This window comes from Schistocerca serialis, chromosome 3, assembly GCF_023864345.2.
Source record: "Schistocerca serialis cubense isolate TAMUIC-IGC-003099 chromosome 3, iqSchSeri2.2, whole genome shotgun sequence".
In the NCBI taxonomy this organism is placed as follows: domain Eukaryota; kingdom Metazoa; phylum Arthropoda; class Insecta; order Orthoptera; family Acrididae; genus Schistocerca; species Schistocerca serialis.
The window spans coordinates 794,956,031-794,982,131 of NC_064640.1; the positions used below are offsets into that span (position 1 = coordinate 794,956,031).

At 43.5% G+C, this 26,101-nt stretch overlaps 1 protein-coding gene across 2 annotated transcripts in view; it reads left to right on the top strand.

Annotated features, from left to right (window-relative positions):
- The window catches only part of LOC126470635 (cuticlin-4), a 253,555-nt gene that overhangs the window by 163,295 nt on the left and 64,159 nt on the right, over nucleotides 1–26,101 (top strand). The window lies entirely within an intron of this gene.

Consider the following 26,101-nt stretch of genomic DNA (forward strand, 5'->3'; position numbering starts at 1 on the left):
TTTTAAACTCAAGCCTCTGCAGGCATTGAAACTGGAAAACTGGATCGCCAATAATACTATTACGATATATTACCTCGCCCAAATTATGTAATAGTATAAGATTGCGTATCAAACAACTACTTCATAATAATATTGAAGCAATAATTTTGACTGGTAAACAAAATGTAAAATTGATATTTATACCAAGAATCCCATTGATCTCAACTCAAATGCCAGTTTGTTTTAAAATATTACAATTTCCTGTGAAATTAGCTCATACTATGACAGTCGATAAGGCTCATTTCACTACCGCGGAGTTAATTTGACGGGACCCTGTTTCTCTCATGGTCAGCTCACGTTGGGTTTTCACGTGTCGGACAAGGGGAAAATATATATGTGCATGCGCCACACAACTAAACATCAAATATAGTATGTAAGAATATAATTTGAGGTAAAGATTTTATATGTAATATATTTGTCCGAATAATAGAAAAACGAAACAAAAAAGTCTTTCACTGTAGTTTTACCATCCACTACTAAATTTACAAAAACCGCCGACAGAAAACTAATGCCACAGCGATTCGGGCTATTATCAGCTAGTATTTAAATAAAATAACATTACTACTCATTGTCATATTTATTAGTTATATCAATAACTCAGTTAGGAGCGCACTCGTAAACCTTCAAATGGTTCAAATGGCTCTGAGCACTATGGGACTTAACATCTGAGGTCATCAGTCCCCTAGAACTTAGAACTACTTAAACCTAACTAACCTACGGACATCACACATCCACGACCGAGGCAGGATTCGAACCTGCGACCGTAGCAGTCTCGCGGTTCCGGACTCAAGCGCCGAGAACCGCTCTGCCACCGCGGCCGGCGCACTCGTAAACCTAAAGTATCGTTTACAACACTTGCTTATTTCTGCCCGATGCTTTTATTAGCACAGATTTTACTCCATATCGAATTTTACTTGTTCTTTAGTGACTCTCGCGATTGACTATATTGCTGCATAAATTCCAAGATGACAGTGAAGCTGTGCTAATGGAAGCGACCACTGAAAGAATAACGAGGAGGATTCAAGAATACGACGTGGTGTCCAAAAGTTCCACACATATGGTTCAAATGGCTCTGAGCACTATGGGACTTAACATCTGAGGTCATCAGTCCCCTAGAACTTAGAACTACTTAAACCTAACTAGTCTAAGGACATCACACACATCCATGCGCAAGGCAGGATTCGAACCTGCGACCGTAGCTGGCGCGCGATTCCAGACTGAAGCTCCTAGAACCGCTCAGCCACACCGGCCGGCTTCCACACATATATTGCTTAAAAGCATTACCTCTTACTTAGAACTTATCCTACTCCATCACACTGAGGCTAGTCGCCCTGGGCCCGAACACACTGACCCGACGTTTTTACGACTTTTAAAATCGAGCCTTGGAAGTATCTTCGTTACAGTGTTCGGTACCCGCTACGATTCTACTTGTATCTCCTCCACCGTATCAAATCTTTGCCCCTTTACGTTGATCTTCATTACGGGGAAGAGGAAGCAGTCACAGGGTCAGTATGATAGGTGGGGACAGCTGCCATCTTGTTTTAAATAAAAAATTCCTGAGTAATGTAGACCATATGTGGTCGTGCAGTGCCATGGCAGAGCAGTTCGTATGCCACTTCTGTTGATCTTAGCTCCTCATGTCCTTCCTCAAACGTCTTAGAACGTTGCTATAGAATTGACCTTCTGACCGGGAGGGACGAATTCGTTTAACTTGTCGAGCATTGTTGGCCGAGATGAAGAAGGACTCTTCCACTGCGACGATTTGCTACTTAGTTTCAGGGCCTTAGGCACAAACACAACTTTCGTAACCAGTGACCAGTGACAACGTTTGACAGAAAGTTTGGATCGTGTGGAAACAGTTGTTTAAGTTCCCTCAGACTTCCACGTGATATTGTTTCTCGTCACCTTGAAGCAGATGTGGCACAAACTTCGCAGCAATCCTTCTCATTTTCAGTTACTATGACGGAATACGTTCGCATGTACCATCACTTATTCCCAATGTGTTCAGAGTTCTTTGATGATCTGTCGACGATCTCTTACTTTCTGAACATTTTCTGATGTGATGCAGTTGATGGCTGAGGGGAACGGTGATCATCAGTCGATGTTCGCCCGTTTTAGTTTGTCTTTTGCGTATGATCTAAAACGTTATTTCCTAAAGCTTGCTTGAAGATTTGGTGCGTTCCGCGGCCGTTTATCCGCGTTTAAGATAGAACTTGTCTTAAAACAAGGTTCAAAATGGTTCAAATGGCTCTGAGCTCTATGGGACTTAACTACTGTGGTCATCAGTCCCCTAGAACTTAGAACTACTTAAACCTAACTAACCTAAGGACATTACACACATCCATGCCCGAGGCAGGATTCGAACCTGCGACCGTAGCAGTCGCGCGGTTCCGGACTGCGCGCCTAGAACCGCTAGACCACCGCGGCCGACTTAAAACAAGGATTTATGCGGAGGTACCTAGCGTTATTTCAGAGTACTCGAAAAATTCAGACGCCCTTTAACTCACACACATTTTGTAGACTCATCTGTCATCCTCTTCCGTAGCAGTTTGCAAACTGTACTGAGGAATGTGCTTTTGGCTAGAGTGACAAATTATCCGCTTCTCCTTCCACCTCTAAGTTCCCATACCCCCATCTCTCTTTTTGCCGTGTGGTGAAGCACCATCTTATATCCACGAAACAGTGGAAAGTACCTTCGTAGTGAAGGAAGCCTAGGGAAAATTCGGGGGAAGCACTTTGTATTAAATTATAATTAGCATGAATTTATTTAGGAAAATTCGTGAAAAATCTAAATAGCTGTACCTGAAACGTGATTATAACCAGGATTCTCCCAATCGCGTGTATAGTAATCTGTCAGTGTCCTTTCTCCGCTACCAAATGGAACGGTAAGTCGGTGGCAGAAACACATCAGTGTCAACGTTCTGAATTACAAAAGGTGACTCACAGCATTTTGCGGACCTGTCATCCAGATTTAGGTTTGCCATGATTTCCTTAAATCGCTAAATGTGCATACCAGGATGGTTCCCTTCAAAGGGCACAGCCTTCCCCAATCAGAGCTTGTGCTACGCTTCTAATCACCCCGTCGTCAACCCTTAGTAATTTTATAGCAGTCATTATTTTCATTAATATTACGTTGGTATTACATTGAATATTAATTTTTATGTTTGCTCACTTCAGTGTGTAGCAAAATTACAAAGAACATCTGAGTTGATATAACCACGAGTTATGCGCGTCAAGGTGAAGAAATCGAGTAAATTAAAAATAGGTCTTAAGTACGATCAAGTACAAGTAGGGTGGAGGAAATTTATGCAAAGAGGGAGAAGACCGCTTGGAGGCGGCAGTGGCTAACGTGTTATGGAGACACGTCATACAAATTACCCGTTAGCTTAAAGGACGCGGAGGAGCGGTAAAGGTGCGGTATTTGGCAAAATGCCCGACAAAGGAAGAGTGCAGGGACGCCCCACTGGAAAGTAACAGGTGCGGCGCACAGCGCGGATTTCTCCTGATCTGGCAGACACGGTCACATTCGCAGCCAACTACATGCACCGTTTTCCCAACATATTACCTCTTTGCTTTTAGTGAATCTATCATGTTCCCCTAAGCAACATGCGATCGCAATAATTTCAGATTACATTACTATAGCATGGTATTGATGCCAAGTCAGAGGGATGTCGTATGTTTAGAGTACACAGATTACTCTGCTGCCTATCGTGATCATATACGTCACAAGTACAATATTATAATGCCTGTATGCATGTTCGAGGGAACATTCCATCGTACTTCTGAACGACACAGGCACTGCAATATCGTATTTATCTACAGACGCCGAGCAAGCGGATTTTAATTAAAATATCTTCCTGTACGGGACTATACATAATGAATGTACGAGTGCCGTTTGCAGACACATGGCTGACGACGTGTGGAAGTTTGAGTCGGGCCGTGAGTCGTGCTCGGATTGCCTAATGCTAAGGCGACCACTCGCGATAAGCGGTTCAAAATGGTTCAAATGGCTCTGAGCACTATGGGACTTTACTTCTGAGGTCATGAGTCCCCTAGAACTTAGAACTACTTAAACCTAACTAACTTAAGGACATCACACACATCCATGCCCGAGGCAAGATTCGAACCTGCGACCGCAGCGGACGAGCGGTCCCTGACTGTGGCGCCTAGAACCGCTCAGCCACTCCGGCCGGCTCGCGATAAACGGGAATACCGGATTCGAGTCCCGGTCCGGCATGGATTTTCATTGTCGTCATTCCATTATACAGCTGATGGTTTTCCATATTCGCAACTGCGAGTATATTTCATGTGTCTCAAAATACTGTAATGGGCTTTCAGACTGCAACACCACAAAGGTCAGCAAATAACTCAATTATATTTCTTGGACAAAATAATTTTGGGCCGTTGGGCCGTGTCATTGTAAACTACTAAAACAGCTCTGAAGAGGACCGCTGGAAGTCGCTCGAAACTTAGCCGTTTTAGTCGTTTACAATGACATGGCCCAATAGCCAAAATTATTTTATCCAAACTGGCACCGGCCGTGAAAGCCTAAGGATTTAAATTTCACTTATTGTGCGTTTATCTATAGAATGAAGAATACATAGGTGAATTTTTATGTGATTTGGGTGTATACAGGATGCAAAATTTAGTAAACAGAGCTGCCACCTCTGGCAGCCACAGTGACTCCAACCCGGAGGATCATAGAGTGGAACAGAAGTTGGATAACAGATATGGATAGGTCCTTCCATGCTGTTTCAACTCCATGACAGAGATCATCACCATCAGTGGTTGGTGAAGTGTGGCGTGCCAGTGTCTCGGAAACCCATGGTCAGATGTTTTCATGGGATAGAGATCAGGAGAACAGGCCATCCAGGGCAACACTGAAACACCCAGCACAGGCAACATTTGGTCTTGAATTGTCTTGTTGAAAGACAACGTCATGGAGTACTCGATAAGAGGACATAGCTACCGAGCCTGAGGCGTCAAAAATGTAACGTCTGCTGTCCAAATTACAAGCTATAAAAACCCGACGTGTTCATGTTTATTTTCAATAGCATCCCATTCCATGACACCAGGTGCTGGGGCCATATATGCTGGCGAATGCAGTCTGGTTATGTTTGTTCTCCTCGGAGCCTCCAAACACAGGCACGTCCGTCTTCATGCTGCATGAATAAATAAGACTGATCTGAAAATCCGTAGTGGTGCCACTCATATCTACAGTGCCGTCGCTGGATGTGCCACTCTCTATTACCACATCAAGGGATGCGGCAAATATAGTCGCCGTGCTGACAGTCTGTGGTTCTGCAGATGTCGTCGCACTGTCCGTGCGGACGGATACTTTTGTTGATCCAAATAAGCCCATATCCTGACTCAAGGTATGTGACATGGCTGTACGATCTAGTATGGCCAAACGAACAATATGTCTGTTCCCTTGGATGATAGTGAGGCCGTTGAGGTCCTGCACGGCTTTGAGTATGACCCTTCTGAATCCATCGATTCCATATTCGCATGGCAGCCGTTAGATCCAGACCAGTGGAAGCAGCTATATCACGAAATGATAAACCGAAGACACGATAGGGCACGATTCTACTGGCAGACGTTTCTCATTATTACAGGAATATTGACACAATCTTCTCACAAACAACCAGCAACTACAGCGGTTTCGTAAAGAGGAACCCATTGCGTAATCTTTCCTTGTACACAGCATGAAGGTGGCAGTAGTCCCACATGCTTTGTGCTGAAGCCAACCGTTGATCATTATATAACCATGATTTTTCCAAATACCAATGTCAAACCCAAGTACACAAGAAACACGGTGAAATTTACGTATATTGCTTTATATATTCAGAGAAAAAATAAGACTTCGTTCACAAAGTTAGACCAAATTTCAAACTAACAACGATTTTTTTAAAATTATGTAACACTTGGCCATGTCACTCGTCTATCGGGGTTAGATGGCCAGACACGCAAAGGATAGACGGCCAGCTGGCAAAACACATAAAAAACAAATAGGAAATCGTATTAAAAGAGAATCCAATAATCATAACATGCTTTGTTGAATTGCTAGCTCCAGGTATGTTTTGTAGAAATCACTGCAGTTCTGAATCACAACCGATTTTTATATTTCGCTTTCGGGTTTTCCTTGAAATGTCAACCTCTAGCTGCTTGGTCTCAGGCGCCTTGCCACGGTTCGCGTGTCTCCCCCCGACGGAGGTTCGAGTCCTCCCTCGGGCATGGGTGTGTGTGCTCTCCTTAGCGCAAGTTAGTTTAAGTTAGATTAAGTAGTGTGTAGGCCTAAGGACCGATGACTTCAGCAGTTTGGTCCCATAGGAACTTACCAGAAATTTCCATTTCCAATCTTTTCTAACTGAATAACTACCAGTTTTTACTTTACAATTTGAAGTCTTCTTCTCCCCATCTGCCTTTATTAGAACCGATCTTGGGGACGTACTTAGTTGGCATCGGCAAAAAAAAGGAATTCTTGTCAAAACTAATAAACAATAAAGTTTTACGGGGTGGCTATGCCAAAGATGGTATGGTTATCTCTCCCAGTCAGCTGGCAGAGATGCCGATAGTACGTCATCAAAAATGGTGGACGATAACGCAAAGAGAAACAACATGACGGTATGCAGCTGGACGTATACAGCCCTGAAATGTAAGTTTCTGTAACTGCTCACAGTCTAAATTACGGAAAAGTGGAAACATGCTACGTTATATTAACGTGTATTAAAAATTAAACACGTGAAAAATACTTACTTTTTGTTGAAATATAGAGTCGCGGGGAGCTTCAACATATCACTCGCGACACTCAATATCAACTGACCAGCAAGAGCTGTAAAGCGGGTAGTTGGAGGACCATATCCGTTGGTCATCCCTCCCGTATGGTTGTATATCTCTGTTTTATCCTAAATCGCGTACAGCTGTCAAATTGAGGGGATGTTGATTACTACATTTCATCTGCTTTACTAAAAAGTCGCTGACATTTTCTATGAGATTCAGATCAGGTGTTTTAGTGGCCCCGTCGATAGGTTTGCCTCAGTGTTTGTCAAACGAGAAACGTGTGGTTGCCGATCTGTGAACAAAGTTCTTGCCATCTAGATGTAGGAGAAAGAGCAACATTTGGTCATCAAGAATTTTGAAATAGACGCCCTGGTTCATGTTCACGTTAACAACACTTCCGGCTAGAACTATACCCTCCACCCAATGAGGGTTAAACGTCTTGTAGGACCCTCGGTGCGCTTGACGCCTTGCATCATTTGAAAAGAGGTAACGTCGCGACACGTCGGACCACACCACACTCCTCTACTTAGCTACTCTCTAGTTTCTGTGTTGTTTGACCTATTGAAGAACTGAAGCTTCATTTGACGCTGTGAGCGACGACCTTTTGCAAGGTACTCGACTCCAAAGGTCTATTGCATTGTTGCCTTCGCATTGTTCGCTTGGAAATTAGTTACGATGGATCTGCAATCACTAACAGCAGCATTTCCACTTCGGTTTGAAAGCGCTTCTCATTAACGTGGCGTGACGCTTTCTCGGGTCCATGGCGACCACGGCCATTTTACGATCACTGTTCTTACGCCATGTTACATTTCTGTGAGTAGCGCCCATTTCTTGTAGACACGTTCGATAGTCCGCATTGATACACCAACAAATCGCGCAATGTCGTGTGGTCATGGGTACGTTCAAACAATACAGGTTTCTGCCATTGTGCCACAAAAACACATCTTACTGCGCTAGTTTCATACAACCGACTGGCACATATACACCAGTTCATTCCTATGATTTATGACATTTGTGAAGCGCCACATGACAACCTCGTACCAGTTCTACACCATCTATAACGCTCAAAAGCAGCCAGTGTGTTCGTTTAAGGGGATGGCTGACAAATATGTTGCCCATAAAATACTGTCCCAGTTAAAAATTATAATATTATGACCTGCAAGCGTTATAGTGTGTTGGTTCAAGGTCACAATTAAAGAGTAACTCAAACAGTTTTAGACCAGCGCATGCGCGAATTGTGCTTTGTTGTTTTCCTGCTAGTTGCGCCACATAAGCAAAATGGCATTCCTAAGCGTAAAGTGTTTTGTGTTGTGCAGTTTTCTAAGAGTGAATCTGTAATTTCAGTTCCACATGTGTTTCGTTTAAAGTTTAACGCCGATGGTATACTCAGTTCGAAACTACTGGATGTCTGTGCAAAGGGAAAAGCATGGGACGACCAGAAGTGTCTGAAGAGGATGTTGACCGTGTCGGAGCATCTTCCCTTCGTAGTCTTGTGAAGTCTGTTCGGAAAGCAAATCTTGAACTTCAGTTGCCAAAGACGACAATATGAAAGATTTTAAGAAAACGTTTACACATCGACCCATACCGGTTACAGTCGGTACATGCTTTAAAGACAGATGACTATTGTTATAAATTTGTAAGTAAAGTGTTGCACTGGGAAGATGATTTTCTTCATCGTATCGGGTTCAGTGATGAGGCAACTTTTTATATAAGTGAGAGTGCGAAATTCCTGATGAACCCGTGCAATGTAAAAGAGATTGTAAATACATAAAACTGCAATCACTTATTTTATGAACTTCCTTTCGAGCCTTTTCACCTGCCTCGAGACTACTGGGTGTTTGTGTTGTCCTCATCATTTCATTATAATTCATGAAAGAAGCGAGATTGGACTGAGCAAAAGTTGGGAATTTGTACGGGCGTTCATAACCACGCGGTTGAGCGCCCCACAAAACCAAACATCATCAACATCATCGAGCCTTTTCAGGTTCATCTTCAGATAGTTTTCTGGAAGTTACATCATTGTTTCTAGCATAATGCTGGGTGCCGGCTTGCGACAGTATGCACGGCTTTTTCCGTTAGTGTCCATCTGCCTGCTTTCATTTTGATGGCCAGCTGATACGTCACTTCACACACTTTTACACAATCTGTATTCATTTACACTGTGGCAGCGAAACTTTGCCAGCATCCAGCATGGAATAATAAATAACTATTCAAAAAAAATGGCTGGTTGCAGTTATGTATTTACATTCAATTAACAGTCACGGGTTCTAAAATATCCGCAATGGATAAGCTTAATAAAAGAGATTCCGCAAAATTAAACGTTTTCTGCTCGGTGTCCTGACAAGTGTATGGAACAGTTCTTTCGCTGAAGCTACCGAAACAGTAATGGCTTATCTGGATATGTTGCAAGAATGGCTCTTTTCACAATTAGAAGGTGAACCTGTAAACTTTATTTCGCAACAAGATGGAGCCTCTCGCCATTGGCATCTCTTTGAACGATAGCGGTTGATCGTCGAAGTCTCTGCTGGATTGGTCGTAATGGTCGATACGATAAAGTTCTGTTCCGCTGGCCTCGTCTACGTTCCACCATTACTTAACGATTTGCCAGAGTTGGGACACAGAAATGAAGTAACCAAAGTGTGGGGAGAACTGAATTTTAGGTTGGATGTGTGGCGTATAACTGAAGGTGCACATTATTTGTAAGAAAAACTAGGTTAATTTACCTTCAGTTTGATGTATGATTTGTTGTAAATAGCCTAAATTAAACTGTTATAATAAACCACAAAACTGGGACAATCTTTTATGGACATCCTGTGTTTTGTCCCATGAGCTTATAGTTTTATAATAATTTCTGCAAGTCAGATACGACCCAAGCAAGCAATGTGACACAGAATATCAATTACACGATTCGGTAGAGCTTTGAAACAGAATGGCTGTATGATGCAAATATTGAGCTCTGGAGGAGAATGTTACGCAGATGTAAAGAAACCGCAGATATCCAACAGTACTTCTAAAAAATTGTTGGTTTGGGAATTTCAAAATTTTCCCAGTAAACTGAATGTTCAAAGAAATTTCGGGCTCTAAGTCTGCGATGGCTCCCGAAGGAAAACTGACAGGTGCGTAGTCGAAATATCGTGGAGTCTAGTAAACGACGATCGGCTGCATGCCAGAAACTTCTTTGAACATATGTTAATTTGCTAACCCTTCAAATTCCGTTGTAACCACGGACAAAATTGTTAGTAAAGTTTAGTGTTTTCGACATCTTTGCTTTTCTGAGAGCAATACTACTGAACTAAAAACTTAAATTATTGGACTGTAGGCAGGTCAGAAAGTAACATCGTGTTCCAAACATGTAAAATATCAAATAATCACCACTGAATATGATGATGTCTTCAAACGAGTCCAAAAATAAGCGATTGTAACGGAGGGTCGTCTAGTTCTTATTCTGAAAGGGGTGTTGAGAGAATGAGGCAGGCACCTGCAGCTAGCAGTAGGCGTGATCGTCGCCTGCCGTATGGCGCGTGTGCGCAGCTTCCGGTGTGACCACGATCGCTACTCTTCCGGTGGCGGAGGCGCAGGCAACGGTTCCCTCCCGGTGCCGAAGCCCACACAACTGGGACGCCCCTTATTTTGGTCACGGAAGGGATGACATCCTTTGTATGTGACACACCACTCCCGTACCTTTCGAGGCCTGACCTACTGCCCGCTTGCGACTACGAAATCCCGTATCTTAACTTTGTAGATTTACGAGAAATGGTTTTTCTTCTTCTTTATATAATCACAAGTCATTCCTACAACTCGCTCTGCCATGCATGTCAACCGTACCCAATGTCCTCCATAATCGGTTTTCGGCACATAATTTAATTTCTGTCTACGTACGCAATGTTTCCTCTCTCCTACTCCTTCCTTCCAACGACAAGTTCCAAACATGACAAGTTTAGTGTTTTCGACATCTTTGCTTTTCTGAGAGCAATACTATTGAACTAAAAACTTAAATTATTGGTCTATAGGCAGGTCAGAAAGTAACATCGTGTTACCACGGACAAAATTGTTAGTAAAGTTTAGTGTTTTCGACATCTTTGCTTTTCTGAGAGCAATACTACTGAACTAAAAACTTAAATTATTGGTCTGTAGGCAGGTCAGAAAGTAACAACGTGTTCCAAACATGTAAAATATCAAATAATCACCACTGAATATGATGATGTCTTCGAAACGAGTCCAGAAATAAGCGATTGTAACTACTAATCGCTACCTATTTATCAGGCCTACCTCCGCTTCTTCCTGAGAGTTTCCCACAGACTTCTTTCTTCATCTATTCTTCCTCATAATCATTCAAATGGCTCTGAGCACTATGCGACTTAACTTCTGAGGTCATCAGTCCCCTAGAACTTAGAACTACTTAAACCTAACTAACCTAAGGACATCACACACATCCACGCCCGAGGCAGGATTCGAACCTGCGACCGTAGCGGTCGCTCGGTTCCAGACTGTAGCGCCTAGAACCGTACGGCCACTCCGGCCGGCTCATAATCATTGTCACACAGGGAACCGCGAAGGCTTGTTTACCTTGATTGTCATCACTCTATTATCTCTTATGGTATCATACAGGGTGGGGCAAATAAAAGTGACCCGGACAATAGAATTCCAGGGTACAAAGAAACATAACAGAGGAAAGGAAAAACAGTACTAACCTGACTATACAAGAGTTTGAAAGAGACTAATATTCGTCTCTTGACACTTTTGGAACATGGTCAGCAAGTTGCTGAAGGCGGATCGAAGCTGGACTGCTGCAGTCTCATCCGAAATGTTCGGCTGAAGTTCTTGTACACTATGAGGGTTGTTGCGATACACCTTAGACTGGGGGCTCCCCACACAAAGTAATCACACACTGACAGATCAGGTGACCTGGGTGACCAGCTAGGGCCGCGACCAGACTGACCTCTGCTAACAACAGTGTCAGGCGCGAATGTGTAAATGTGCTACAAGGTTCGGCCGGCTGAATTGGCAGTTGCTCCATCCTGTTGGAAGGAACTGTAGGTCCTTTCCTCCTCCGTTAATGCTGCCACAAATTTAGTTCAATAGTGTCCATTCGTACGGGTCACTTTTATTTGCCCCACCCTGTATTTTGGGATAGCTCTGTGTATTAGCAAAGACTATCCTCAGCCACTAGGCAAGAAGTCATGACGATTTGCAGTATTCGTTCGTGGACTTAATGCAGGCAGTTGTTCAAGCGTCTCGGAATCCCAGTTTTATTATCTCTCGTTTGTGATTTGCAGTATGGACTCATTCAAAAGGATCTGCTGCATTAAGTCAATGAACAGTCGATAGAAAAACAATTTGCATTTGGATAACACTTCCTTGGTGTTATGCAGAACGCAATGCACTATTATACATGTTATATTTTCAACAGGCTTTTAGCAGACCTTCAAAGATTGACCGCTAAACAACAAATTTTCAAAACTATGTTGAAAGGTTTCCTTGTGGCACACTTTTCAGTAGAGAAAGCAGAATAGGTCGCTCAGGAGACCTCAGTGACTTCGAACTTGGACTCGTCATTGAATGTCACCTGAGCAACAAATCCATCAGGAACTTTTCAACCGTCCCAACGCTGTCCAAGTCGACTGTTGGTTGGTTCAAATGGCTCTGAGCACTATGGGACTTAACATCTGTGGTCATCAGTCCCCTAGAACTTAGAACTACTTAAACCCAACTAACCTAAGGACATCACACACATCCACGCCCGAGGCAGGATTCGAACCTGCGACCGTAGCCCGCGGTGGTCTAGCGGTTCTAGGAGCTCAGTCCGGAACCGCGCGACTGCTACGGTCGCAGGTTCGAATCCTGCCTCGGGCATGGATGTGTGTGATGTCCTTAGGTTAGGTAGGTTTAAGTAGTTCTAAGTTCTAGGGGACTGATGACCACAGATGTTAAGTCCCATAGTGCTCAGAGCCATTTGAACCATTTTTTGCGACCGTAGCGGTCGCGCGGTTCCAGACTGAAGCGCCTAGAACCGCACGGCCACACCTGCCGCCGACTGTTGGTGACGTGGTTGTAAAGTGGAAACGCGAAGGGACAACTACAGATAAACCGAAACCAGGCACACCTCACGAACTGACGGAAAGGGGCGTCGAGTATTGTGGAGGGTGACTGTAAACATCGCATGAAATCAGTGGAAGGAATGTTCCGCGTGCTGCCAGCAGTCCTACTACCACAATGGCTGGGCATAGGGAGTTAAAAGACTGGGGTATAATGATTGAGCGGCTCCTCGTAAGCCACACATTCTACAGTCAAAGCTAAGCGACGCTTGAATTTGTATAAAGAGGGACGCCACTGGACAGCGGATGACTGGAAACGAGTGATTTGGAGTGACCCTGTGGCAGTCCGATGGAACGGTTTGGGTTTGGAGAATGCTTGGAGGACGTTACCTGCCATCATGCTTAGCGCCAACAGAGACGTACGGAGGAGGCAGTGTTATAGTATGGGACGTTTTTCGTGGTTAGAACTTGGTCCCCTACTTGTGCTTAAGAAAACAACAAATTTGGAAGGATATGAACACATTATAATATTGTGGTCTGCGTACAATAGAGGAGCAGTTGGGAGACGAAGATTGATCGTAGGTATCAGAATGGCAATGCATCTTGTCATAAAGCAGCAACTGTGAGACAATGGTTTGTGGACAATAACACAATCCTGAAATGGACTCGTCTGCCCAGAGTCCCGGTCTGAACCAAATGGGACAACTTTCGGATAAGTTAGGACGTCAACATTAATCCAGACCTTAGCGTCCAACATCACTACCTTCTCTGGTCTCTGCTCTTGAAGAAGAATGGGCTGTCATCTCTCCATAGACATTCAGACACCTCATTGAAAATGTCCCCAGCTGAGTTCACGCCGTCATAAAGGCGAAGGGTGGACACCCCTCATATTAATATCCTCTAATATCTGTCGGATACTTTGGATCAGAAGATGTATATCGTTGTCATTCTACTCCTGTAAGTCTGTAAATGTCTGTATATGCGAATTTCTTTACTTTTGTTGTTCTTAAATTATAATCCCAAAACATGTCCAGTATCCTTGTAAAAGAGATCTGCGGATAAATACAACAACTACTACTACTACCACTAATACTCACACCCGTAGGGCTATTTTTCTGAAGTCCTTCTTCTTGACCTGCACTAATGTGCTACTTATGCCCCCGTCATGTTTAAACATGCTTACCATACACCAGAGGCCCCTCAATACTTTTTCTTGTATTTCCCAAATGTGTCATTTTGCGAGTAGTTAATGTTATTCTTACAGTTTTACACCTTTTCCGTTGCTTTATGACTCGTAAAAGATATTCTGTGTTCAGTAATTTGCCTCACCCCCTTTCTAGCATAGTATTTCGGCAGCGCAAGGAAGCATACTGCATTGTCTGTCAGAGATAGAAGTGCGCGTTGTTTTCGTTTTCACTTTCGACAGGCGATTTACTTGGCGACTTCGTCCGTTGTATAATAAACATCAGAGCTGAATACCGCTTGAGGGGAGGTAGATGTGACACTAGACTCCTCTTTAAGCCAAATAAACAGCGCGCCATGAGTTTCCCGTTAACACGTAGTCCCAAACGAGAAGCTGCTAGACCATATAAGCCATCGAAATGACTTCAGATCGAAATTCTTGCGCCAGGCCGGGAGCCACACCGCATTGATTTATTTTTAATATTCAGCCAAAAAAATGAAGGCGGGACAACAATATTTACCAAAAAGGTAACTATATGTCACAGCTGTTTTCTGTGAAATAGTTCGCCCTATAAGGTAACTCAGATGAAGCCCACGCTTTTGGTCTTACAAAACAGAAATCGTCCAAAGAAACTGGTTTCGGTAAACTTCCCTTCGAGAGATGACATTTAGGATCGAATTTGGGCGTGAAAAACAAAATGTTCCTGTTTTGCACTCTTGTTTTTACCGTAACTTATCTATAATTTCGAAAAAGAAAGTCCACGCTGGACCACAGGATCGATGCAGCAGAAGCAGTGTCTCATGGACGAGTACCCATCAACGGATGTCGGGTTGCCGGCCGCTTTCTACGGCGTACTGGGATTATATTTCTGCGGCTGAAGAAATTTAAAACCAGTTGCCACAATCGCTTGTCCAAACGTCAAGGGATGCTGTAAAATACTTTTATTTCATTTACTGTTTCCTATATAAAAATGTATCGATGCCTTCTACAGTGTATAATACTTTAAACAGAAAAGTAGTTTACTTGCGGTTAGCCCGTTGGAAAGGATAATATAAGGTTCGGTGTTTGACCCTCAACAGAACCTTTATTTGTCTCTTCATCGTTATCATGATACAAAAAGTTTCCCTAGATCTAATCCATTACATAGTAAATGAAGCGCTGAAAAATTTTTGCCAAGATATTTCACGTCTCCGCCAGTTAGGGTTGCCGTTGCTGTTGCTAATAGGTTTTCTTTAAGAACCTCTTATAAACTGCATTTAATTCGTCCATCTTCTAAAAAAAAGGACGTTTCATACTTTAATAGCTACGGTAATATCGCTGATTCAGTCTCCTGACGGTATTCTTCTTTTTCTCTCGTTTATTGGTTTGCCCATTACCTCTTTAATTTGTGCCATCCCCTTTAACATGTTAAGGTTTATTACAGCTGTCAAATCAATATTCGGCGTTACAAATGCCATTCTCCCCTGTTCTCTACAGTGCTCCCTATGTAACTGTGTTAACAAGTATGGAAGATGTAGGAGATTAGTTAAAACTGTGCGCTGCAGAGGGACACAAAAGAGGTCCTGCAATGGTGCTTTCAGAGCACTCCTCAAGGGCTAAATAAAAGCCTCACTTTGCCACAGACTTCTCGCCGCCTCAGCTACTTATGCTTTGGGATACATGATGTCAATCTTTCTTCTTCTACGTTTTTCCCACACATTTCTCTCTTCATATCTTAGACAAGTCGTGCGGAGTTAAACACCGGAGAAGACTGTTCATGTAATGGCTAGCGTCGGGGATGTTGGATTCGATTCCTGGCGAGGACAGATCTTTTTGTGTCTGGGTGATGTAGAACGAGTCCTCTCAGGTTTGTGAGGTCCACTCAGTAGATTCTTAAATACAGAGGAAACACAGACAGCATGCGAAGCATCGAAGTGATTAGGACTTGGAAGACTTGCACAAGAGAAAGTGCTAAGTGACTGTTGTTTTATCTGTAAAACGTTTGTCAAAATTCGCGCACGACGAACAGTATAAGTGTTTGAAATTAATTTTATGCCTCAGTTTAGATACATGGCAGCACATGAGCTATTAGCATTACAGGAATGCACGTGATCTCTAACTTACAGATCTAAGTTTAATGTGAAACACCCACGTACTGCTACCAGAGTCTGTATGTTTCGAGGCTGAGTGAATACGGGTCCACAAAGCATCGATGGTATTTGTTAAAGAACAGTAACTAATATTTTGTCTACCCACTATAGCCGATCTATGATCGATGGGCGATACATCAGACCAGGTGAGCAGTGGTAAGCGCCGGTCTTAGAGGAACGCTTCTCCATTCCCCTCCACAACTGGATGGACATTGTTCTATTGAAATACGACATGTAGCATTGCCTGAAAAAGGAGCATGCCTAGGGATCCAAAACCTTTCTGATCTAGAGGTTCATATTCAGATCTTCTCTCAGTATATAGGAATCGAAATCGCATATACGTATTTTACCTAATGGCAATCCACACGTCGCACATGTTGATTGTCTGCCATGGTGCTAAATAAACCACCAACGTAATAGACGTTTTCTCTGTCAGAATGAGTCAACAGAGATCAGCGAGTGTGTTCGAACGACACATGATTATCAGAGCCCATAAGTTGTTAGAGAGAATTACAGCAGTTAAGAGGCCTTAAGTCCACTCTCAGCAATTCCATTGTTAAGTGGAATCTACAGGAAACAAGTAAAACCAATCATCGCTCTGCTCTACCTAAAACGTTAACTGACAGGGACCGCCGAACGCCGAATTCAAACCAGTCATCACACATACTCGTCAACAGTTACAGAAGAATTCCGTTCAGAAGTTAACTGATACGGGCCAAAAAATTCTAAATTGTACTGTATGGAACAGTCTTTAAGAGATTCCGTTTACAATTATACAGGATTTTCGTCGTAGCTCATGTACAGAGGTCCATGAGAAAACTTCGAAGATAGTGGCATGTATTTTCTGGACTGTCCTGTTCAGAGCTCCAACCTGAACTCCATCGAATGTCTCTGGCGTGAACTAAAGTGTCTGCTGCGTGCAAAATAAATAAATAACTAAGGTTTATAATATTTGCAAAATGAAGTTGTACGTAGTATAAGTTGCATGACTGGCGTTTTTGGACGAACAGCAAACGTTGGCTGAAATTGTTTAGTTGCATGACTGGCGTCTTTGGACGAACAGCAAACGTTGACTGAAATTGTTTGGTTGCATAGAGTATATCTTGCAGTCATCGTTTCAATTTATGAGAAATGCCACCACGCTTTCAAAGTACGCATATTCTCGCACAGTATTTGTCATCAGCAAACCGAGTCCAGTTTGAGAACAGTACTGATATACAAAAATGTAAGGAAGTAGGGAAAATGACGTGCACGAAAAATTATGTGCACAAGCCTCTATCTTGCTTTCGTATGGAAGAGAGTGAATTTTATAGATGTAAAACTATGTGACAATCTACCTATAGAAAACAATTTCTATAACTGCTAGGGAAGGAAAACTTCACGCATCGTAATGTCTGTGGTGAATATGTTCTCGGGAACATGTAGGTAAATAAGTATAATGCGGATACTGATCTCGATAAAAACCGTATCTTAACATATGAAACATTTAGTACAAATAAAGAACATGTGTAAGCCCAGACTTCAAGTATTGCACGAATATTCCAAAAACGATTTAGATAATAGACCGCAATATGTTTTTTACGGTCAGTCGAGGAATTACACCCGACTATAACATCCAGACCTCGTTGCGAAATTCACCTGCGCCAGATTTTTCGCGCGAAGGTCAACAACGACAACATTCATTTCCAGCGACACTCAGGTGGCAACACGGCTGGTGGAGTGAGCTCTGCACGCACACAAGTGCTACTACCGCACTCAGGTAAAAGGTTTTATTAGTAGATTCACGGAATACAACAGTGAAGAGGAGAGAATACAGTTTACTGTACAGTATATCTTTGCCCAGACCACAAATGTCAACCTGAAGCAACGGTTACTCATCAACAAATTCACGTACAATCTGTCTCACTATCAAGGAAAAAGAGACGTGAGAGTTTTTACACATTTTTTTTTTTCTTTTTGGACAGGCTTGAACCGTATCTTTCTCTGTCAGATGCTAAGTTATTTCAAATTTGTATTAAAGGTCATCTGTATTTAAGAACAGGGCTTAGAAAGGCATATGACTCTTAATAAAAGTGAGCACTTTTCCAAATGCTAACATGTTTTTATGAAACAGTGTTCCCAAAACATTTAGGAGGTCGCAGGGCGGTCCAGAAACCACACTAGCATCTCACGACACGATATACAGGGTGATTATAATTAAACTTCAAACCGTTGTAGAAATAACACCACTGGTCAGAATGACGTCAAATTGCACCGGAATTTTATCGGAGAAAGGGGAAACGTATGGCAGAAGAAAAATAAGTAGTTAGAAAATGTAGCAATAGATGGCGCTGTAAGCATCATAATTTAATAGTGGTCGACTACAAATGACAAATTAATCACACTCAATGCCGAAGGTGTACGTTTGACGTTAAACAAACTGTACTACTCAGTGTGCGTAGGTGTAAAGGTGTGATACTCTTAGTTACGTAAGCCCATCCACCACGGCAAGATCATATCACATCGGATGGGAAAAATCGGTTTTTACTTGTCCTGAGGCCAAAAACCGCATAAAAAGCACCAATCAAAGTCAAATCGGATTATTAATTTCCGTGTGACTGTCGCGAAAACATGTTCAGTATGCTGTCCATCGTTTTCTCCAGCCAGCTGAAATCGAGAAACAGCATGTTCCACAACTGATCGAAGTGTTTCTGGGGTCACGTTCAAAATGTGTTGCGCAATTGCAGCTTCAGTGCAGCTAAGTTTACAATCGGAACAATGAACACAACATCATTCAGGTAGCCCCACAGCCAGAAGTCACACGGATTAAGATCAGGTGATCAGGACGACCAGGCTGTAGGGAAATAGCGACTGATAATTCTAGCATTTCCGAAATGGCGCTTCAGCAGCTGCTTAGCTGGATTTGCAATGTGCGGAGGTGCGCCATCTTGCGTAAAAATGATTCCATCCACACATCCACGCTGTTGGAGACCTAGAATGATGTAATTGCGCAAAAGACACTCATAGCGCTTACCAGTGACGGTACAGGTAACAGGACCGGAAGCACCTGTCTCTACGAAATATATGGCCCTCTGATAAATGATGCCGTAAACCCGCACCACACAGTGACCTTTTCAGGATGAAGTGGTCCTGATTGATCTGCGTGTGGATTTTCCGTTGCACATATTCGACAATTCTGTGTATTGACATATCCTGTCAGATGGAAGTGGGCTTCGTCTGTCCACAAAATCTTCCACGGCCAATTATTGTCCACTTCCATGCGAGCAAGAAATTCTAAAGCAAAGGTCTCTCTTGCTGGCAGATCAACAGGAAGCAACTCGTGTACATAGGTAATTTTGAATGGATAGCAAAGAAGGATGTTTCATATGATTTTACGCACCGTGCTCACTGGTACTTCCAATGTTCGGGCAGTTCTCCGTGCACTACACGTTTGCACACCATTACTCGTCTCCTCTTGCATTGCTGTGGCCATTGCTTCCACTGACGTCGAATGAATTCGTTTCCTCCCTGTACCAAGTTACACACCAAAAAAAAAAAAATCCGTCTTTTCGAATTTCCCAATCATTTTCTCCAGACGCACGGCAGTCATCTGACCAACGCCTTTTTTCAAACCCTTCAGTGTCCGGAACTTCTACAGAGCGATATGTGCACAGTCGTCATTCTTGTACTACAGCTTTACAATCAGAGCGCGATCTTGCAGTGAGATAGTCATGGCGAATGTCGCAGACGTGAAAGAAGGAAAAGTCGTGTACCCGGCGTGTACATACCAACTTCAGTGGGTCAAGCGCATGACATGTTTTCATTTACGTATTTTGACACATACAGCGCCATCTACTGATCAATTTTCACACTATTTTTTTTCTTCTGTCATACGTTTTCCCCCTTCTCCGATAATATTCCGTTGCAATTTGACGTCATTCTGGCCAGTGGTGTTATTTCTACAGCCTTTTGAAAATTTGACTTTAATTATAATCACCCTGTACATAGTAGGGACAAACGCAACAACTGTCTCATGGTACATTATGCACCTCGACTTTCCCCAGCAGGATTCCAGGAACCATTTTCTTGGTGATACAGTACGTAGCCATGTCATATGAGTTTTGCATTAAATAGAATCATCTTTATTTCCTGGTGTTCCGTAAATATGTTTTGACGAACTACAAACCATTTTCATTTCTCTGTTTGTGTAGCTATAGTTTACCTTTCATGGCTTTTTTATCGCAAGAGATATTTAGAGGAATGGTTATAGCGTGATCGAGCGCATGTACTTGTTGTAATAAAACCACTTTTAGACACTATTGGAATGGTTAGGAAGTTGAATATTTGTCCTTGTGTGCGCTTGAAGATCCAATGAAAGGGAACAACAGAATTTGTAAATTTCTTTCCTGTTTGCTCAAATATCTGATGTTTCAGTGGGATTGCTAAAACATGGGTGCCTTAGTTGATCATAGAGCAGCCATTAGATTATACATCCAAAGATCTGGGGATCGGTCGCCGATTGATTGTAGTTTTCTTTCTGAAAGACGTGTAGAACACGGGGAATCAGGCAAGTGTTACAAGCGTACCGTTCGTCGAACATTGCTGTGAAGCGGGATCCAAAATATGATGAGCTGAACATGGAGCACTGCAAACCAGATGACTGGTTAGGTGAACCATGTTTCTTGTTACATCACGTTCGTGGTAATATCAGAATAAGCTGTTTTCCAGGAGAAAAATGTTCTGTGCGACTTAAGAGTTCGTAGGCTGGCGTTAACAGTGTTATAATTAGTGGACAACAGCTTCGACTTTCCAGAGATCTGATATTGTTACTGAAGATGTCATAAAAAGTCCTGAACAGCGTCAGAGGATTGGCTGGTGACTTCCTATCCTGAAATGGCGGTTTCCATAAACGTAGACGTCTGTGTCATGAAACCACTGTGATGATGAATTCCAGTTGATGTACCGGTCCTCAAATACACACTATCGAACATATTTGACATCAAGCAAAAGCACCAGTCTCATGACTGACTTTACAGACAACAGTAATTTCGTACTTTTGTATAGACATTTGGTATCGAACTAATGTGCTATTAACCGGATGGGCTTAATTTTCTGTCTGAGCGGTCTATAAACGGAATTGCACTCTCCAGTCACATTAATGTGACCACCTGTGAAAAGCCTGAATAACCACTTTTTGCACCGTGTAGAAAATTGCAGCGAAATGCAGGAAGATCTGCAGCGAATAGGCACTTGGTGCAGGGAGTGGCAACTGACCCTTAACATAGACAAATGTAATGTATTGCGAATACATAGAAAGAAGGATCCTTTATTGTATGATTATATGATAGCGGAACGAACACTGCAGCAGTTACTTCTGTAAAATATCTGGGAGTATGCGTACGGAACGATTTGAAGTGGAATGATCATATAAAAGTAATTGTTGGTAAGGCGGGTACCATGTTGAGATTCATTTGGAGAGTCCTTAGAAAATGTAGTCCATCAACAAAGGAGATGGCTTACAAAACACTCGTTCGACCTATACTTGAGTATTGCTCATCAAGTGGGATCCGTACCAGGTCGGGTTGACGGAGGAGATAGAGAAGATCCAAAGAAGAGTGGCGCGTTTCGTCACAGGGCTATTTGGTAAGCGTGATAGCGTTACGGAGATGTTTAGCAAACTCAAGTGGCAGACTCTGCAAGAGAGGCGCTCTGCATCGCGGTGTAGCTTGCTGTCCATATTTCGAGAGGGTGCGTTTCTGGATGAGGTATAGAATATATTGCTTCCCCCTACTTATACCTCCCGAGGAGATCACGAATGTAAAATTAGAGAGATTCGAACGCGCACGGATGCTTTCCGGCAGTCGTTCTTCCCGCGAACCATACGCGACTGGAACAGGAAAGGGAGGTAATGACGGTGGCACGTAAAGTCCCCTCCGCCACACACCGTTGGGTGGCTTGCGGTGTATAAATGTAGATGAGAGACGTGCGCGAAGACTGTCAATGAGGTTCCGGAAGGTAACGACAGGGCTGTGGAACCATGTCGACTCCAGTGCCTTGCCCATCGCGGCTGAGGATCTATGGCGCGAACAGCCCGACTGAGGTGATCCCATAGATTCTCGATTGGGTTTAAATCCGAGGAGTTTTGTGGCCAGGGGAGAACAGTGCTCTTCGAACCACGCACGTACACTGCGAGCAGTGTGACACGTTGCATTGCCCTACTGGTAGATTCCATTGTGCCTAGGAGAAACACACTGCATGTAGGGGTGGACATGGTCCCCAGAGATAGATACATACACTACTGGCCATTAAAATTGCTACACCAAGAAGAAATGCAGATGATAAACGGGTATTCATTGGACAAATATATTATACTAGAACTAACATGTGATTACATTTTCACGCAATTTGGGTGCATAGATCCTGAGAAATCAGTACCCAGAACAACCACCTCTGGCCGTAATAACAGCCTTGATACGCCTGGGCATTGAGTCAAACAGAGCTTGGATGGCGTGTACAGGTACTGCTGCCCACGCAGCCTCAACACGAAACCACAGTTCATCAAGAGTAGTGACTGGCGTAATGTGACGAGCCAGTTGATCGGCCACCATTGACCAGACATTTCCAATTGGTGAGAGATCTGGAGAATGTGCTGGCCAGGGCAGCATTAGAACATTTTCTGTATCCAGAAAGGCCCGCACAGTACTTGCAACATGCGGTCGTGCATCATCCTACTGAAATGGGATCGAATGAAGGGTAGAGCCACGGGTCGTAACACATCTGAAATGTAACATCCACTGTTCAAAGTGCCGTCAGTGCGAATAAGAGGTGATCGAGACGTGTAACCATTGGCACCCCATGCCATCACGCCGGGTGATACGCCAGTATGGCGATGACGAATACACGCTTCCAATGTTCGTTCACCGCGATGTCGCCAAACACGGATGCGACCATCATGATGCTGTAAACAGAACCGGGAGTTATCCGGAAAAATGACGTTTTGCCATTCGTGCACCTAGGTTCATCGTTGAGTACACCATCGCAGGCGCTCCTGTCTGTGATGCAGCATCAAGGGTAACCGCAGCCATGGTCTCCGAGCTGGTAGTCCATGCTGCTGCAAACGACGTCGAACTGTTCGTGCAGATGGTTGTTGTCTGCAAACGTCCCCATCTGTTGACTCAGGGATCGAGACGTGGCTGCACGATCCGTTACAGCCATGCGGATAAGATGCCTGTCATCTCGACTGCTAGTGATACGAGGCCGTTGGAATCCAGCACGGCATTCCGTATTACCCTCCTGAACCCACCGATTCCATATTGTGCTAACAGTCATTGGATCTCGACCAACGCGAGCAGCAATGTCGCGATACGATAAACCGCAATCGCGATAGGCTGCAATCCGACCTTTATCGAAGTCGGAAACGTGATGGTACGCATTTCTCCTCCTTACACGAGGCATCACAACAACGTTTCTCCAGGCAACGCCGGTCAACTGCTGTTTGTGTATGAGAAATTGGTTGGAAACTTTGCTCATGTCAGCATGTTGTAGGTGTCGCCACCGGCGCCAACCTTTTGTGAATGCTCTGAAAAGCTGATCATTTGCATATCACATCATCTTCTTCCTGTCGGTTAAATTTCGCGTCTGTAGCACGTCATCTTCGTGGTGTAGCAATTTTAATGGCCTGTAGTGTACTTATCTTGATCCGTTGTGCCTTCCAGAATGACGGTATCACCAAGGCAATGCCAAGGAAACATGTGATAATGTCAGTGGATGTTGTCAAACTGCCTCAAGCTCAAATGGTTCAAATGGCTCTGAGCACTAGGGGACTTAACATCTGAGGTCATCAGTCCCCTAGAACTTAGAACCACTTAAACCTAACTAACCTAAAGACATCACACAGATCCATGCCCGAGGCAGGATTCGCACCTGCGACTGTAGCGGTCGCGCGGCTCCAGACTGAAGCGCCTAGAACCGCTCGGCCACACCAAATTGCCTCAAGGCTATCACGTCTTGTGGTGCTGTGGCAGTACCGCATACATGCTGTTGAACAGGGGATCGACGTATGTGGCTGTCCTCCGTGCTGCATGTCGTAGTAAAACGTGTAACTTTTCTGCGTGTTAAACTATATGATATTAAAACTAAACAATGCCGGAACAGGATCGGAAGGTCCAGTGGTACCGAGCGACCGCCGTGTCATCCTCAACCGATGGGCGTTACTGGAGGTCGATATGGTTGGGCACGTCAACCCACTGCTATCCCAGCCGTTGTCACTTTTTGTGACCAGCACCGCAGCTTCTCAATTAATAGATCTTCAGTTGGCTTCACAAGGGCTGAGCGCACCCCATTCACCAACAGCGCTCGGTCGGCGCGGACGGTCACGCGTCCAAGTGCTAGCAAAGCTTGTGAGGCCGATGTGGCGTAAACCGGTGTTTCCATGGCGTCAAGGCCGTTGGTTAACTGTATGATGCTATCGACACGTAAATCCCAGAGGGCAAGTGTTTTACCACGAGAGTCCCCTGCAGAGATCCATAATTAAATAACGAACTAAATGAAATGATTAAAGTTAATATGAAGCTAATGTTGATAAAATAATTGAGTTGTTAAAATCCTCATAGAGGTGTCCAGAGTTAAATAATCGATTATGTAGCCAGTGACCAGGCTGCTACTTGACATGTACCACGTTGATCCAAAACGTTTCGAGACAAGATTAATAAAAAATGAAGAAAAGTTAAGAGGGTGGTTTTAATGCTTCGGGTGTTCTACGTAGTATAGCCCCCTCCCCCTTGAGTAAAATGCACAGAACGCTGATGCACCCATGCGGAACAGTCAGAAAAATCCTTTTGGATATTATTCAACTCTGTCATGTCGTCAAAGGTTTGATCCTTCGTGTGAATTTCTACACTTTATCATTTTGTGGTAGGTTTGTATTGATAATACCAAGTCTCATCACCTGTGATGACTGTTTCCAGAAAAGAATTGTCCACGTTTCGCTTTCTAATAGAGTCACGGCAGGCGTCGATGCGTGGTTGTTTTTGTTCTGGAGTCGAGGTGTGTTTCCTTAAAACGTTCGGGGAATGTCTTGAAGACTTAAGAGATGTTGCTCCACTGAGACTTGTGACACAACAACGTAGACACAAGACGTGAGGTCACAGACCCATAGTCCACTCACAAGACGCTTTCTAAAACCCCACAAATATTAATCGAAATTACGAAATTTTAGCTGTACGACCCAACAGCTTCGTTAGCATATTAGTCAAAATAACAGACGCATGTGATGGATCGACTTGCTCACAAGTGGCCTTAATACGAGGGCGTGCTGAAAAGTACAATAATTCCTCCGAATTTTTTATGTGAAAAGTCTTAAAGCCTTTTAAATAAAACAAACGTTATTAACATTCTTCATCTTTATTCTTAGCGTCTACATATTTCTTTCTCAACAGTTACCCTGGCGATGAACACGTTTCGCCCAACGAGAGACCAGTTTGTTGCTATTGTCACTGAAGCAGGTTTGACTTTGTTGACAGAGTCATAATCTCACCTACGCTTGCATCTCTTCATCACTATCAAAGTGAAGTCCTGGAAGGTGTTCTTTAAGTTTGGAAACAAATGAAAATCGGGTGGGGCCAAGTCGGGACTGTGTGGAGGACGACCGATGACAGCGAATCCAAGGCGCCGGATTGTTACAGATATCGCAGAGTTCGTGTGTTTTCTGACTTTGTAATGCTGAAGAAGAGGGTGTTCCATATGTGGCCGAACTCCTCGAAATCTAAACTCGATTGTGGCACATATACTTATGTTACACACCGCCATATTAAACGCTATAATTCGGAGCCCTCCAGCGGAAGAGGGCTGCAAATATGTAGACACGAACAATGCAGATGTGAAATGTTAATAAGGTTTGTTTTATTTAAAAAGTTTTAAGAGGTCGCACATAAAAAATTCGGAGGCAATACTTTTTA